The sequence below is a fragment of the Rosa chinensis genome, chromosome 4 (genome assembly GCF_002994745.2).
Source record: "Rosa chinensis cultivar Old Blush chromosome 4, RchiOBHm-V2, whole genome shotgun sequence".
Classification (NCBI taxonomy): Eukaryota; Viridiplantae; Streptophyta; class Magnoliopsida; order Rosales; family Rosaceae; genus Rosa; species Rosa chinensis.
The window spans coordinates 54,083,623-54,096,405 of record NC_037091.1 but is presented as its reverse complement, the minus strand read 5'-3'; the positions used below and the strand labels follow the sequence as shown (position 1 = coordinate 54,096,405).

Here is a 12,783-nt window from a genome sequence, read left to right as displayed (position 1 = left end):
GTGTGTGTGTGTGTTTATATATATATATATATATATATATATTAATATATGTGTGTGTGTATATAGAGAGAGAGATATATATATATATATATATATGTATATATATATAGAGAGAGAGAGAGATATATATATATATATGTGTGTGTGTGTGTGTGGAAGTTCTTATACTATTATACTTCTATACAAAATATGTGCATATATATATTCTACATATCGGTTGACCAATCCGATCAAATTCGAAAATATGGTGAAATTGGCTAAATTTTTTACCACACTCATAATTTATTGTAATAAACTCATCCAACGGTCGGTTTTTTCATTTTCTTTGAATTGATAGGGGTTGCTCTTTGGAGTGTATGATATATAAATATAGGTTTATAAGAGTAACTACGTTTGACCTAGTTGATCGAATTCGAAACGAGAACCAAATTGGCTGGATTTTCTACAACCACCATAAAACATTACAATCTCTCCATCGAGCGGTTGGTTTCTCCGAATTCATTTTCTACTTCATGGTTGCTTTAGAATGAACCTAAACAATTTAAATGCAATGTATAAGTCATACAACTATAGGAATAAAATTGGTATAGACCAATGTGTTTGTAATTAAAATTAAATTTTTTTTAATCTTATGTCCACGCACATCCATTGATGGAATATATACAAACGTGATGTGAAAAAATAAGCACGTTTCACAGTTGTCACGGCATCGGTCAACCAATAAAACATATAAGTGACTACGGTTGACCAATCCGATCGGATTCGAAAATATGGTGAAATTGGCTAAATTTTTTACCACACTCATAATTTATTGTAATAAACTCATCCAACGATCGGTTTTTCCATTTTCTTTGAATTGATAGGGGTTGCTCTTTGGAGTGTATGATATATAAATATAGGTTTATAAGAGTAACTACGTTTGACCTAGTTGATCGAATTCGAAACGTGAACCAAATTGGCTGGATTTTCTACAACCACCATAAAACATTACAATCTCTCCATCGAGCGGTTGGTTTCTCCGAATTCATTTTCCACCTCATGGTTGCTTTAGAATGAACCTAAACAATTTAAATGCAATGTATAAGTCATATAACTCTAGGAATAAAATTGGTATAGTCCAATGTGTTTGTAATTAAAATTAATTTTTTTTTATCTTATGTCCACGCACATCCATCGATAGAATATATACAAATGTGATGTGAAAAAATAAGCACGTTTCGCGGTTGCCACGCCATCGGTCAACCAATAAAACATATAAGTGACTACGGTTGACCAATCCGATCGGATTCAAAAATATGGTGAAATTGGCTAAATTTTTTACCACACTCATAATTTATTGTAATAAACTCATCCAACGGTCGGTTTCTCATTTTCTTTGAATTGCTATATGTAGCTCTTTGGAGTGTATGATGTATAAATATAGATTTATAAAAAATTAGTGTCTTTAAAAATTTATTTATTAACAAATTAGTATCTATATATAAATATAGATTTTTTTTTGGTACAATATAGTTATATAGATTGTTATCTTTGGTTGTATTTGATCATTATCCATTGAATTTCCAAAGCTTGATTAAAAAAAAAAAAACTTGTGTCTTTAAATATTTATTTATAAATAAAGCCCGCAAGACCCGGCCCAAAAAAGCCCGCAAGGCCAAGCCCGGCCCGGCCCGAAAAAGCCCGCAAGGCCCGCTTTATATGGACGGGCTTGGATCCTTTGATTTTTAATAAAGCCCGGCCCGGCCCGGCCCGCAATTATTTAAAAATATAGCAAGGCCCGGCCCGGCCCGGCCCAAGCCCGCTATGAATGGGCCGGGCCCGGCCCGGCCCGTTGACGACCCCTATCTATTTAAAGGGAACAATAATAAATCTTTGGATTAAATACTTGTTACTCCCTGTACTTTGCCCTGTAAAACAGTTCAGTCCAAAATTTTAAAATTAAACAGGTTAGTCTTTATTCTCTCTAATTCTCACACAATAGGTTCAAAATGACTATTTTACCCCTCACTTTTTATTTTATTTTCAAATTTTTATTTTTTATTTTTCTCTTTTTTTCCATTCTTCTTTTTCTCCTTCTTCTTCAATTTTTTTCTTTCTTTCTTTTTCTTCTTTCTCTTCCTTCTTCCATGACGGTGTTCATCGGACATGATATCTCTTTCCTTCTTCGATTTGAAGAGTTAACAAATGCTCCAAATCTGGTCTTGCAGGTTGGTCACCGGAATCTGATTCGGAGCAGTCAGTTCCTTCACGGCTAATCTGACAGGATCTGAACGCAGCAAAGCAGGAACCCGATCTGGGTGTAAGTCCAGTGTTTAGATGTTGGTGTTCTGGGTCAAAGATGTCGTCCAGGTCTATTCCTTCATTCTTCGACGATACTGGGTTGATGGTTATGGTATTGTTCTTCTTCACCTTTGATTGTTGAAGCGCAATGCCAGAGAAACAACAATAAGTATTAAAATGGTTATGGACTCTGGGTATGTATGTGGCTATGCTTATGGGTATGGAATAACAATATCTGAATTCAAGTTCGATCTCTATCAAAGCTTGACCTGAGCCCCATCGACCCAAGCCTGATCGAGGTCCTGCAACTTCCAACTACAGTCGTCGTCGATGGCCGAATCCTCCGCGTTTAAGGTGGCCCCATGGATCTTTACCATACATAGCTTCACTGATGAGTCTGCCGACACTGACAGATTTGAGCACACATACTGAATATGAATAGGTGATTAGCTATGTAAGACCCCGGAAATTTGTTATTAATTCCTAAATGTTTCTTGGGATTAATAAAGTGTTCGTTTGTACTAGTTCGTGATTCGAGGGTGGAGCAGAAGTGTTTCGGACGAATTTTTATTCGAAAAGTATGACTTTAGGGGGGCGCAAAGGTTGACTTTTTATACGTTGGGTTTCTCCTAAAACTTCCTTCACTAAAGTTGTAGAGCGCGTCGATACGAGTTCGTGGACATGTGGAACGCTAAAATCGGAGTTCGTATGAAGAAGTTATGAAGGATGAAAAATTTGGGAATTTTCTATAAATATGAGAAAAATCTGGATTATTTCAAAAATCCCGAATTTTCCCTTTTTTATGTTTTCCTCCCCAGAACTCTCTCTGTTGTCTCTCCTCCGCCCGACCCGACCAGAGGCGATACCCGGTTCCCTACCCGACTCGATCTTCTCAGTCCAACGCCCACCGGCGACTCTACCACAGGTGTTGGACTCAGACTAGCGTCGCCGTTCGCTTTCTGGTGCTTGCCATCGACAACAATCGCCGGAAGTAGCGGATCGAAGCGCCCAAAGTTGGAGCTTTCAGGATCCGACCGGTTCTTCCATATTCTGGCGTCATCTGGGCCGATCTATCTCTGCTTTGGAATCTACTCTTCCTCCTGATCATCCTCATATAAGCCTTGCATCACGATTTGGGGTGTAGAGAGCTAGATAAAGGTTTGAAGATTTCGACGGTTCTGGTTGGATCTGGAAACGTGATCAGACGGCAGAGATTTATCCAACTTCCAAGCTTGATCTAGGACGATCTAGGCCGAACCAGACTTAGCTCCAGGTATGAAGGTTTCTCAGCTCTTCAATTTGAACAAGTTTGTAGTTGATGACTTTTGCATCGGAGGTGGTTGATCTGGCGTTGACGACCGCCGTTGACCATCGGTTGACCCGCCGCTTGTGGAGGCACGTGGCGGCGCGTCTGGCCTTATTTTGTGCTCTGTTTTCAGTTTATTCATCTACGCATCGATACAGTCGTTTTGATATATCATAAGGTCATTTTAGAGAAAGTTGATGCATGCTAGGGTTTCGGTTTTACGCGTTACCTTCGGTTTGCAATCCGCGAGGATTCGACCGTCCGAGTGACTTGTAGTTTTGGTATATTGATCGTATAAGTATTCTGAAGACCTCGGGTGGTCTTGGATGAAGTTTCGCCTCGATTGGCGTCATTTTAGGATTCTTAGTGTGTTTCGGGAGTTTCGGAATTAAATGGTTTTTGTTAATTCGTGTATTGAATCGGGGTTGTACTTGCTTTAGGTGATTGGCAGTACGTCCAGTAATTTATCTTGGCTGTTAGAGAAGACGCAGTTGGATTTGAGGTGAGTAAATCTCACGGTGTTTCGGTTGATAATTAGTTATGTTTTATTTTAGTAGATTTAATTGTTAGTATGCAAAATCATATTTATCAAAATAAATTATTTGTTTTAAAATATATGAACTTGATCGACAACGGTTCATGGGTAAGTTAAAACAATATTTTGATATGAAATGATTTTCGAGAGGAATAATTTATAAACTATAGTTGGTATTAGTGGTCATTCCTGCGTGAATGACTACGTATATATATATATATATATATATTTACGTGGAATATATATTGGATGGTGTGACATTGGTGAAGTTGTGTTTGAGAGTGTGATTAAATATATTGTAATACCAAAGTGGCAACCAAAGTGGCGATAGTTTATATTGTAATACCAAAGTGGTGACCAAGTGGCGATAATTGATGTGTTGATTGTTATGAAGAGGATATGAATTAATGTTGAGTGATTGAGGTTTGAGATTGTTGATGGGTGATCATTGACTTTAGTGTGGGTTGTTTGACTTCTTCATTGATTTTCCTTTTCCTTCTAATTGTTGAATTTTAAGTAATCTCCTGAACTAAGTTATATGCAGGGATTACTGCCTTTTGAATTGTTTGTTTTAATGTAATCTCCTGAACTAAGTTATATGCAGGGATTATAGCTTTTTGAATTGTTTGTTTAATGTAAATTCCTGAACTAAACTCTATGCAGGGATTTATATGATTTCTATTGTTGTTTTTAATGTGATCTCCTGAACTATGTTTCCATGCAAGGATTACTGATTTTACTTAATTCAATTATAAGTGCGGTTGTGGTTTGAGACTTGTAGTGAGTTGTGAATGAGTTGTGAGGTCATCGTTTTGACAAATGCTTTATGTTGAGGGGAAGTGAGTGTGATTTGTCGTTGAGATGGTATGATATGAACTTGATGTTTGGTTGTGTTTTGTGAAATTAAATAATGTTGCTTTAATTCATCTCATGAGTTGAGAAATTATAAGCATGCGTGACGTGAGTCACTTTATTTGAGTTTACTCATACGGGCTTAAAAAGCTTACCGGGTTTGTTTTGTTCAATCCCGGTGCACTATTCTATGGTGTAGGGGTTTTGTGCAGGTTAGAATATCGTTTAATCGTCGTTGAAGCTGAGGTGTACGTTGGGTAGCGTGGACGTTGAATGGTACTATTAGTTTTAAGTCTTCCGCTGTGTAGTGAGTTGTGGTGGGTGTGTTTACTTATTGAATTGTCATTCAGTTTGATTTGTAAACTATCTGTAATGTAATATGTGACTCTAAAGAACGAGTCGGTATTGACATTGTGAGCTCAGTTGTTTTGTTGCTTAATTTAAATGAAAAAATTTGCTATGTGTTTTTCTTGTGCTTGTTAAGTTATCGCGTTTCGGATTTGAATTTAATTATTCGAAATTCGGGGCGTGACAAGCTAATTACCAAAACAGTAAGAGAGAGAGAAAGCGAGAGCAGAGAATAAGAATCGATCTCAGAGGGAGAGAGAGGAGAAAGATAGAGAAGCAGAAAAATAAATAAATAAAAAAGAGGGGAAAATTAAAAATAAAAAAGAGAGAGAGAGAGAGAGAGACGGAAAAATTAAAAGAAAAGAGAGAAAAAATAAAAAAATAAAATGAGGGGTAAAATATTCATTTTAGACTTATTATGTGTGAATTTGGACCTATTGTGTGAGAATTAGAGAAAATAATAACTAACATATTTAATTTTAAAATTTTGGACCAAACTGTTTTACCGGACAAAGTACAAGAAATAACAAGTATTTAATCCTAAATCTTTATAGATTTCTCAATAACTAACACAAGTAATCAATATGCTCATTTACAAAATGTCAATATACTAGAATATACTAATCATATTAAATAGTAACCTTAATATAGTAAAAAAGTAGGATATTTCATGATTTTTTAGATTAAGGATATTTTAGGTACTTTGGATTGTGTATTTAGTAAAACTGTAAAATATTAGAATGAGAAATTAAATGGGTGGTGTGTTAAGTATGGGGTGTGTATTTAAAACTTCTCTTCACGAAATACTAATTTTTACTATAATAAAAAAATCATCATTATATTCAGTGGCATTCTCAAACAGATATATTTAACGAAATAGAAGATCAAAAATCATCCATGGTAGGAGAAAACTAATAGAAAGAAATTAGACAAAAATAAATAAATAAATATTAGGCTCAAGCAACTAGGGGTGGGTTCGGTTCTGATCGGTTTGGTTCCGAGCCTAAACCGAAAACCGAACCGAAATGACATTCGGTGCGGTTCGGTGCGGTTTTTGCGTTTTGGGAAGTTGGCACCGAAAACCGAACCGAACCGAACCGAACGGTTCGGGTCGGTTCGGCCCAGTTTCGGTTTTTTTTTTTTTTTTTTTTGAAAAACAGATTTTTACCTAATATACTCCTTTGGTATTGTAACTCGAGAAGTTTTTGTTTCTACAAACCTGTAATTATAATCTATAACAAGAAGTTTACAAGTTTACTAATGCATGTTTTGTACTTCACTAGACAATAATCTCTAATTCGATACTCCATAGTCCATATAATTCAATTCATATAGTCCATCAAATTCTAGCATCAATATATGAAATTGTCAAAAAATATAGAGTCCAAAGTTTATAAAAGTCCATCATTACATCAACACTAACCTCACAAATTAAAAATTTATAAGTTCACTAAAAGATTAAACATAAAAAAAAAAAAACTAGTGTTGTAGAAGTTCCGGAGTTGCAGTAGAAGTTCCTTCATGGGGAGTTATTGGTGCTGTAGATTCACCAACACTAGTGTTGATCTGCAAAACAGAACAGAAACTGCAATAAGATACAAAAAACAGAAACTGCAAACATAAACAAAATACAAAAACTGCAATAAGAGACAAAGAACAGAAACTGCAGTTTTAGTGCGCAAAACTCAAACATAAGCAGTTTTGATATATAAGAAACTGTAATAAACTAATAATACTAATACCACAAAACAGAAACTGCACAAACATCAGCAGAAAACAAAAGGCAGAAACTGCAATAATGCCAGCACAAAACAGAAAAACAAACTGCAGAGTGCAAACAGAAAAATAGTATTACTTTATGAGTTTAACAGCTATGGATCATGCACAGATCAAAGTCAATGATTAGATGAAGGTCAAATTAACTCAATGTCGGGTATGCATCATGCAGAAACACATATTAACATCAGTTTTTTACTTCAACACACAAGCCAAGGAAATTTCCAGTTAATCTCCTCACAGAACCAAAAACAAAAGTTAAAAGCATAACTTGACCAGCAAACTCCAAGAAGAAATTGCAAATGCAAAGATTGTATGAATAAGGAAAGAGAAGGGAGAAGGGTAAGAGATCCCCTGGGACAGAAGGGTAGGCAGGGAAGGAGTTGCCTAAATATTAATCTTAGTTTACATAAATGACTAATTTCTCATAAAGGTTTAACTAATTGTTTCTATTGAGTAGTCTACCCAAAAACAAGGGATGGTATTGTGTAGTCTACCCAATCAAAAAAACTTTTTTCCTTCTTAAAACACAAGACCACAGGAAATTCTAGGTAACTGAAAACGAAAGTGAGAAGCAGTCACAAGCCCTGTGAATCCCAGGGTCACATAACATACAGCCACAAGTGCTCTTTTGGTCCTTGCGCAACCCGTTGACCGGTATTATTAAAATGAAATATGTTGATCTAAAACCAAAACCATCAGAACTGGTGTAACAATGAGCTGTATGAGTGAGTCATACCAGGTTGCAAGACATACAACCTCAAGTCCTCTTTTGGTCCTTGTGCATATACGAAATATGTTAGATCTAAAACCAAAAACATCAGAACTGCATGGTAGCAGTTGTATTGATATTGTCAAAAGAAATGCAAGAATGAATACCTCATGTAAATTATAATACTAATACCACAAAACAGAAACTGCACAAACATCAGCAGAAAACAAAAAGCAGAAAACAAAAGGCAGAAACTGCAATAATGCCAGCACAAAACAGAAAAACAAACTGCAGAGATTTAGATTGGTACCTGAGATGAAGAAGTTGATTTCAGATTAGCACCGGAACTAGTAGCAGCAGATTTAGATTGCCTCTTCATAATGTTTGCTACTGATCACTCCTATTCAAATTCAATGAGTTGCAAACTGCATATAAAAACAATAATATATAGTCTAGTATAAAAATTGCAAAATCACATCAGAACATCATTACACAATATTATACTAATACCACATTATACATAATAAATCAAGTACTACCTAAAATTGCAGAACATCACTATAGAACATGAATAAGAGTATGATACTATGAAATATGAACATTGAATAACGTCTGGGAAAATCAGAGAAAAGATCTTTTAGCAATTCAGAGAGAACTTTTAGCAACTCATTAACAAAACCTGACAATGCTTTTAATACCAAACCTATATCCCAACCTCTACAAGCAAACAGATCGTAATAAAAGATAATACATTTGAGTTCAGTAGGAACTCATTAACAAAACCTGACTGAGAGAGAGACATTTTGGAATCCCCTGGTACTCAAAACCCTAATAAGTACTCCAAATCATCGATTCTATACACAAATGAGCAAAAATGAATCACACCCATCGATTCAAGATTATGCAATCCAACCCTTACCGGCGTAAAGATTCGGATGAGTGTACTGAGGTGGAGGTGGCTTGCTCGCTTGCTGTTAGCATTAAAGCCACCCTCAAGTGCAAGAGGTACAAGTTATAGAATAGGGGATTAAGTAAGGATGTCGAACCCACGAGGATTGGTAAATCATTTCCTAGCTAGGGAAAACCTAAGGAAAAACTAGAAGAATATGCAAATATACAATCACAAACAAAGGCTCACAAGTGAACCAAAGTTCATGGTGAGTATGTGCAAGATGGTGTGTAGAGATTTGATTTTGATTTTGAGATTGGTTTCTATTCAAATTGAAACAATGAAAGCAAGTAATATAAACTAAGCTAAACAAAACAAGTTGTTATCAAATGGATGGGAGTTAGGGCATCGGGTTTCACCTTTTGCCTCCCTTGCAAGCATTAAAGCAATTGAATATGAATGATGCAAAGCTAATTGTCCAACTACCCTCTTAGCATCCGGATAGGACTACTAAGGCTTAAACCCCTTTCATTTTATTAATTCTAACCGGATAAGTCTAGAGCTAACTACCTAGAGACAAATTCAATTACCGGATAGGTCTCAATCCTTTGCCCCTAAATGCATAAAGCTTAGAGTTTAGGTAACCAAGCAAGCAAACCAATCCTATCTCTAGGTGATTTTAGCTCACTACCCTCACATGCACACATGGTGTGCTTTCATGCTCCCTTTTTGCCTAAAGGTAATCAATCTCTAGGAAAAACTTCATGTCATGGAAAACACATAACTCAAATTGATTAGGTCTAAGTAATGCATTCAACTATTGACTTAGCATCTGAGAATGACAACATGAATTTGCATCAATTTATAAACAAAAGCATCAATCCAAGCAAGTTTGGCTAGGGCTTTCAACCCTAGCCCCAACTAGTTCACTACTCACACATAGCTAGATACACAAGCTTCAACATTCTATTAAACATCAAATACATAAAGAGATAGAGAGCAAAGGGTGACTATTGATGATTCCGGAAGAGGTGGTGGAGATGGGTCTCCAAGAACATGATGTGGTGGTAGTCACCTCCTTCTCCTTGCTCCAACCTCTTGATATTGGTAAGAATAGTGAAATTTGGGATCTCTAAGATGAGTTGTGGTGTTGAATGGTGGAGGAAATGAAGGTTGTAGTGGTGGAAATGGAGGTTTTAGAGGTGGAGATGGTGGTTTTAGTGGTGGAAATGGTGGTGTCTTCTCTAGAGAGAAAAGTGGATCTTGGATAGGATGAAGATGATTGAATGGAGTCAAGAATGCTGAATAAATCCCTTTGGCATCCCCTTGATCAGCTATGTGTGTCCTCCTTGGTCCCAAAGTGTGCAAGAGATGCTCTTACACATTGTCCCCCAAATGGTCCCAAATAGGCAAGGTGACAAAAGGACAAGGTGTAGGGAGATATTTGAATTTCAAGTGATGGGATATTTTCACAACCATGGTCCTCCTTTGCTGGAGAAAAAACCCTCCATGAGTGGTGGCTCGCCGGAAAAGTTTGCCGGAAAAGTCGCCGGAAAGTTCGCCGGAAAAGTCAATTTGCAATTTTCTTCTAATCTCCGTGTCTTCTTCTCCTAGCTTCAAATCTCCGCATTTCAAGCCTCAAATGGTCATTTTATTCTCAATGCAAGGTTTCCTACAAATAAAAGGAAATGGATTAAAAAGGGTAAAATAGAGTGGAAGACAAATCAATTTTCATAATTATGGGGCACAATTGCGTAAGTAATTTGTGACTCAACACTTGCTGCTGTGGAGGAGAACGAGCCCAGAACTCCAGACAGAACGAGCCCAGAACTGCTGTGGAGGACTCGAGGAGGCGAGCTGGTGACTTGGTGAGGAGAGAAACTGGGGGCTGAGAAATGAGATAGAGACTCAATCAGATCGATGAGAGAAACGCAGAAACTAGCCCTAAATATCAGATCGATGAGAGATACACAGTGCTTACCGGCGAGATCGATGAGAGCTTCGATTTCCGGAACGTGATCGGCAGAGAAGTCGGTCTGAGAGAGAGGTCCTCGTTAGTCGCCGAGTCGGGAGAGCTTCGATTTCCGGAAGGTGATCGAGAGAGAGGTTGGTCAGAGAGAGAGAGGTCACCGATCTGAGAGAGTTAGAGGCTTAGAGGAGGCGATCTGAGAGAGTTAGGCTTAGAGAATAGAGAGTTAGAGGAGCGACTAGGGGTGGGTTCGACAGAGATCGCTGTGAGAGACTGATACTCTGAGAGTGCGAGACTGCGAGGGTTAGGCGAGAGTGCGAGACCGAGTGGATTAGGTCATTAGGGTAAGTTAAAAACCCTATTAAAAAACGATGTCGTTTTGAGGTTGCGGTGCGGTTTTGCGGTTCGGTGCGGTTTCAGCACTGCCGAAACCGAAAACCGAACTGAACAGATTCGGTGCGGTGTGGTTTTTTCCAGTTCGGTGCGGTTTTTTTGGTGCGGTTCGGGTATCGGTGCGGTTTTTTTCGGTTTTCGGTTTCGCGAGCCCACCCCTAACTTGTGGTGTTTAGGTTGAAGACAAAATTTAAAAAAATAAAAAAAAATGAAGAAACAGAAGAAAAAAAAAAAACTAAAAAACAGAAAGAAAAAACAATTATTTTTTTTATGTTGAAATAACCATTTTAGCCCTCAAGGGTCAAACTTAACGTCCAATTTGGACGGAATATTAGAAATTGGACACGGCTTATTGAAATTGGAAAGTTTAGGGGGTAAAAATTCAAAATTGAAAGTAAAGGGGGTGAAATGATGACACCCCCAAACCTCAGGGGGGTAAACTGAAATTAATCCTAAATGATTGACTAAAGGTAATATTAAGCAAAAAAACTAACACCAATCGACACATGCACATAAGAGGCTAGTTTATGTATGAAATAGAAATATTGTATATAAGCTTTTAGATTATCAATTAGAGATTTCAACTTGCTACTAAAAATTATCTATTCAAATCAAAAGATAGAATAAATGAATTGTTTGTTTCATGTTTGTCACTTTATCCCATCACTTTTTAATTTCTAGTGATGCTTTATGTCATTTTCCCCCATGCAATTAAATTTCAGTAATTCTATCTGGTTCTATCTGTAGTACACGAGTGTATTTTCATAGATCTCATCCAAACACAATGATTTTATTGAGTTTTCGTCATCAAATAAATTATATGATAACAAGTCCAAATGACGTATTTGAGTGAAAAATACAAAAATAACTTCTTCTTTTTTTTTTTTTTGAAAAAAAGGCTAGTGCGGTTGCCCTCAAGGTTTAATTAATGAAACTGCAGAATACAAGGAGAGACATAGAGCCTAAACCCCTAATTACAATAAGCATCTAGAGAACATCCCGAAATGATATCTTGAGTCTCTACAAAACACATGTATTCTAACAAGCACCAATCAGTAAAGAATGCTCTACTGGCTACTCAAGTTACTTTGACAGAGCGGTGAAAAATATGAAAATATCTTAGACATGAGTCTAGTTTAGCAGGAAATCTAGATGCAATTATCTAAAAATTGACAGCAAATTGACACCAAATAAAGAATAAATCAGCACAAATAAGAACAATTGTAATTCTATTAAATAATTTTCTCTTAATAACACTATAGATAAAAAGAGGACCGAAACCTAGGATTTCGTGCAGCAGAGTGGCGGTGACTATGTTGATTCTCGCCGGCTAGAAGGCATCTTTCGAAGTCGTTGTTTTCTTCTGGTGTGAGACGCAGACGTGGGTTGCGGCGGTGAATTTTTGGGTTGAGGATTGAAGAAGAAGACGGCGTCTGGTCGGGTCGTCGGTGCGAGGCGACGTCGAGTCCGGTCTCTGTCTACGTCGCGGGGCACTACAGCCTTGTCGGTGACTCTTCGAAGGTGACTCAGGTCTCTGTGGTGGGACGGGCCTCCTCGGGCTGCAAGTTTCTCTTCTAGGTGACGTGTCTCTCTTCCAGGCAACGGATCTCGTGAACTCTGCGAGGTCGGGGTGTAGCGGAGCAACAAGGCAGTGATTTGGGGCAATATCTCTGCCGGTTCTATGGCAAAAAGGAGGCAGCAGAATTCCTTGGTTCAGACCTTG

At 37.4% G+C, this 12,783-nt stretch overlaps 1 long non-coding RNA gene across 1 annotated transcript; it reads right to left on the bottom strand.

Moving 5' to 3' along the window:
• Nucleotides 1–992: 992 nt before the first annotated feature.
• LOC121052898 lies at nucleotides 993–8,783 on the bottom strand. Its single transcript, XR_005810179.1, has 3 exons — nucleotides 8,729–8,783; nucleotides 8,120–8,209; nucleotides 993–1,058 (listed from the first exon to the last, which is right to left on the bottom strand). It is a non-coding gene; the product is annotated as an uncharacterized LOC121052898 (long non-coding RNA).
• Between the last annotated feature and the right edge of the window lie 4,000 nt (nucleotides 8,784–12,783).